Source organism: Protopterus annectens, chromosome 2.part1 (genome assembly GCF_019279795.1).
Source record: "Protopterus annectens isolate FY-2018-M chromosome 2.part1, PAN1.0, whole genome shotgun sequence".
Taxonomy (NCBI): Eukaryota; Metazoa; Chordata; order Ceratodontiformes; family Protopteridae; genus Protopterus; species Protopterus annectens.
The window spans coordinates 1,504,353,037-1,504,358,092 of record NC_056729.1 but is presented as its reverse complement, the minus strand read 5'-3'; the positions used below and the strand labels follow the sequence as shown (position 1 = coordinate 1,504,358,092).

Sequence of the window (5,056 nt, the reverse complement as noted above, 5' to 3'; positions counted from 1 at the left end):
GTTATCCATTTTTCAGGACATTCATGGTAGTGGAACATATAACTAGCAATTGCCTTTCTAATAAACTAGTTTCTTGATATCCTGTGTGCCACTGAACAACAGCTTTCATTTGGATCAAAGTTCAGTTATATGGAGGTGGGCAAATTTAGAGAGTCCTGCAGTTTCACAGCAAACTTTCTCCTTGTTTTGTGTCCTTTTGTTCATAAAAATGCAGACCACAGGAACAGCAGCTTCAAGAGAAGTGCATAAAGGGAAAGAAGCAGTAGCTACTGCTGCTACTTACAGGATTAGTCTAGATATTGCGCGATGCTTGGCAGAAGAAGGTGCCCATGTTGTAATAAGCACTCAAACACAGGAACATGTTGATATAGCACTGGCACAGCTGAAGTCTGATGGTCTTAATGTTTCAGGAATTGTCTGCCATGTGGGAAATGAAGATCACCTAGATAGGCTAGTCAAGATGACTGTTGAGCAGTATGGTGGCATTGATATTTTTGTGTCTAATGCAGCAACAAACCCGTTTGTAGCCAATATGCTGGACTGCAGCAAGGAAACTTGGAACAAGATACTTGATGTAAATCTGACAGCAGTCTTCCTCTTAATAAAACTTATTGTTCCTCATATGGAGAAATGAGGTGGTGGTTCCATTGTCTTAATATCCTCTATTGCTGGTTACAATCCCACACTGGGTATTGGTCCATATTGTGTAAGCAAGACTGCCCTTCTAGGATTGACCAAGGTCCTGGCTTCTGAATTTGGTCCCATGAATATTTGTGTGAACTGTGTTGCACCTGGACTCATTAAGGCCAGATTCAGTACATATCTGTGGCAAAATCCAGATCTGATGAAAGAAATAAATGAAAAGCTGCCTTTGAAGAGGTCTAGGAACTCGGAGGAGTGTGCTGGTGCAGTGTCTTTCCTTTGCCCATCTGATGCTTCCCATATCACTGGGGTGACTCTCATTGTGAGTGGTGGAGGCCAAGCCAGACTCTAAGAAGAGTTGGGTATTGAAGGGAGAAGATGGAGATTTTGAAGCTTTGATAATGGGGGCACCTGCTTTCAATATGTGCAGCTGGAAGGATTTGCTTTTTTGCCCATCTTCCTTTTATAAAGGAACAAATTGTATGCTTATATCTGAAGATTAGAATTTTCATAGCTTTAAAAAGTGCATAAAGATATATTAGTATCATTTCATTGGTTCTCACATTAAATATCCTTTCTTGGTTGATATAAAATGTTTTTCTGTAACATCTAATCAAATAAGCTAATCAGAAGAAAGGCATATGAGGAGGGTGGTTGGCATAATGGTTAAAGTTTTACCTTACAGACATAAAGTGCAGGGTTTGATACTCACATGGGGTAATCAGCTAGGCTTAAAATGGCCCACAAGGGCAGTTAGCCTAGTACTAATCTATGAACCTATAAGAGAACTTTTATCTTTATGGGAGTTACACTTCCTTATTTTAGCCATGATTTTTTTATTTTGTTAAATATCCTGATTAATTTGGGATGCCACCAGGGCAGTTAGTTTTGGACTGGTAGGTACAGTATCCTCTATGCAGCCTTTGACATAATTGTACAGGGCTTTTGTGAAGAATTCTGCACAGGCTGTTGTGTTCTCTTGATTTGGAGGGCACTGAATTTTGACAAACTATTGCTTAATAAAAGGTAGTTTGCCTTTGAAAAGTTGCTAAGTTTTACTGGTTTTACTGGGGTTACAGAGTTGATTTTGATGAAGGAGACAGCTTTATGGTTGGACCTCACCAAGGAAGACATGACATTGCGAGAGGTGCAGCATTCTCTCATATTTGTAAGTATGGGGTCCACTCTGTTGGCGCCTCTGGTGGACATATGCACTAAGTGGTCAAGGGTGCTTGTATTTATGGAGTCTAGGAATCTCTGTGACTGCAGATTTGAGGATGTGTAGGATTCACATTTTATATAGGGGTAATTAAAGTCCCCCATGAGTAGGGTGTTTGGTTGGATACTAAGTGTATTCACTAGGTCTAAGTATGCACCATGACTTTCTTGCGACATGAAGATGACCTATATCTAGCTAGGATATGGTACATCATTTTATCTATGGTGATCTACATGTGGAGAAACTCCAGTGTGTCATCCTGTTTAACCAACCTACAGGTATGTTTATTATTAATGTATATCGAGACATCACCACCTTTAGCCCCTGCTTGTGCAGCTACTGGTCTAAAAGTGTGAAAGGCACTGAAACCTTGCACTGCTTGGGTAATTTCTGTGACTTTAAACCATGTCTCAGTAACTGCACAGATGTCTGTATTCTTGTAGGTGAGGAGGGTTAGAGAGAGTGTAGTTTTTGTTTAGGCTCCTGGCATTAAGCAGTAACACCTTGAGGATCAGGTGAGTTGATTTTGTTATATCAGTAGGTTTGTCAGTTTATCATTGCTTAAAATATTCTCTATGGGGTGAATAAAGTTTTAGCCATTATTCAAAAGCCTAGGAGAGACAGGTGCACTGACCAGATTGCAAGTAATTAAAATATGAAAGCCACTGCCACTTGTTTCTGATATGTTTTTTAAAACAATATAGGCACATAATATTGCCTCTTTTCTGCAAGCAAGATGTCTAGTCGTATATCATTAGTTATACCCAAACCATTCAGTTCTTTGTAATATGTGTGAATATCTGTCAAAGGCAGCATTAGGCCTAGCAAAAAAGAATAACTAAGAAAGGGGGTTGTTACTAAATCAGTTCCTGTTATCACGCTTTTTACTATGCCTTCTTTACACACATTTATATGATTATATGGTTCCTGTGTGTCAATATGTAAATTAGAGCAGAAAAATCAAACCTTCTCTTCCTAGTTATCTTTCTGTACTTTCAATTACTTGTCCTCATAGACACCACATAGTGCCTTAGTAAAAATTAACTACTATATAAACCCTTTAAATGCCATGCTTTGATTATCACTCCTCCACTGCTCTAATAATTCTAATAAAGGATTACTACCGGAAGGCCAGAAGATGACAGTGATCACATATACAGTCTCTGATAAATATCCCTGTACAATGTGCATGCAGTGATCTAGTTCTGTACACCATAATCTGTCGCAACACAAGGCACTTGTAAATTAAATGTCTGATGATGTGGCCAGGCTAAAAGTGGAACTAATGTTTTAAGTATGTAATGCCAGCAATACAGGTTTTCCAACAGACCTGAATGTCAAAGGAACCTTGGGGTTAGGGAATAAAGAGTGACTGAGCTCCAGCATAAATAATCTCCAAAGTGCTGAGATAACAAGCTGCAGGGGTGGCAGATCATTTTATTTTATGAGTCCCAAAGGAATGTATGTCTGCTTCTCAACAACTAGTTTGCTGAAACCTAATCTACTGACACTAGTGTTGGCAAATAAAAAAGAAGCAAAAACTTTTTTGTAAACCCATGTAGAAGATCAAACCTCCTCAACCCCAAACTTTATTCTTCTAATTCCAAGGTCAGAAAAGGTAACATTTCCTACTACAGTAGCCTTGGTTGACAAAAACAAATGTTACTTCTAACATTCAATGTGATGCTTTATGGGCATCAGAGCTATGTGTTGAAGATTTTTTATTCACCTTATATTTAAAAAACTCTTTCCAGTATAATAACCTCTAGCCTAGGTCCTCTTTCTATTCACAAGAAACATGGGATGGTTACCCACTTTTCCTGTCATAATCCTGACAGTGTACTTAGGGAAGAAATGTGCAGCAAGCAGGTAATGGGTTTTGAGAGTTAGGGCCTGACGGTTACAGTATGTGCCTGTCATGGTACATGGACAGGAAATGTGTGCACTGTGCCGCATGTACTCCCACATAAGCAAGCTGCCTCAAGTCTGGGATCAGAACCACAGATTTTATAAATGGATGACATTGTGGACCTTCCTCAGCCTTGGCCATCAAGCCACACTAAACTGGGGGGGGGGCATCTATTTTAAACTCCTTGATCCTGGTTGCTACCAAGGAATTATGTTTTCCCACCAGGGCAAGACAGAGTCATATACTGCCTTTCTCCCTTCACCTGGGTAGCAATACCTTAGGCATATTTCATATGACTGACATTCATTTGACTGAGACCAGAACATCAAAAGTTCAAAACACTGAAAACTCATTTGACTGAAACTCATAACACTGACACATTAAAGTAAGAGGTATATGCCCTTTTCCCCACTGTAGTGCGAGCTTGGAGTTAATATATATAGTTGGGGGGGGTACAGCCCCCCACATACATTATACATTTTAAAACATACAGATAGATACTTATAACTGCAATGAATAACTTTGCAGAAGACAATATATACCTAAACTATGTGGGGGACTACACCCCCACACACCCCAATGTGGGTGTCTGTGCAATCTCGAAGTTATTATATATAATTAGTAGGGGGTGTGGGGGTGCAGAGGAGCTTGCTTTATTTCTATCTTTGAATTTTGCAGGTACTGAGCCTGTTGCATGGAGCATTTGTAGTAGTGTGCCGATGTTTGCAATGCAAACATTTTCAGGTCAAATTTGTGAAAGTCGACGTTTGTGTCATTCGATGAAAATCAGTAGAATCATGGATAAAAATGCTGAAAGACCAAAGCAAAAATCATTGATCCCAGCATATTCAACAGCTAAAACATCAAAAACAAAAATGTTGCAAAAAGAAAACAACCAGTTTCATATTGCAATCCATTAACCTATCACTAACTTTAAAAATAATTGGTCTGAATAGTGGTAGTGCTATGGAAAGGGATAGTGACAGGATTAGTATGTGTTAGTAAACTGTAGAAGATAAATTAGAGCTTGTATAAATTACCAAAGAAGTATCAAAAGTGATGAACTAGTGTATGCTAAGCCTAACCATCCCTCTGCCCAAACCCTCAACCCTATACATCCTTTAGAAAAAAACTATCTATAATACCACCACCAGAAGACACTTGGGCACACACTACATATAAACACAGGCATAACCCTAAAACTATCTCCTTACCTAATCATTACTCAAATCTTAACCTACTAACACTCACACATACATACTCCCATCCTCAAACCTGCTCTCCCC

The 5,056-nt window shown here is 39.1% G+C and overlaps 1 pseudogene; it reads left to right on the top strand.

The window, feature by feature from the left end:
• Positions 1–208: 208 nt before the first annotated feature.
• Positions 209–994, top strand: LOC122794778 (annotated as a pseudogene).
• The last annotated feature ends 4,062 nt before the right edge of the window (positions 995–5,056 follow it).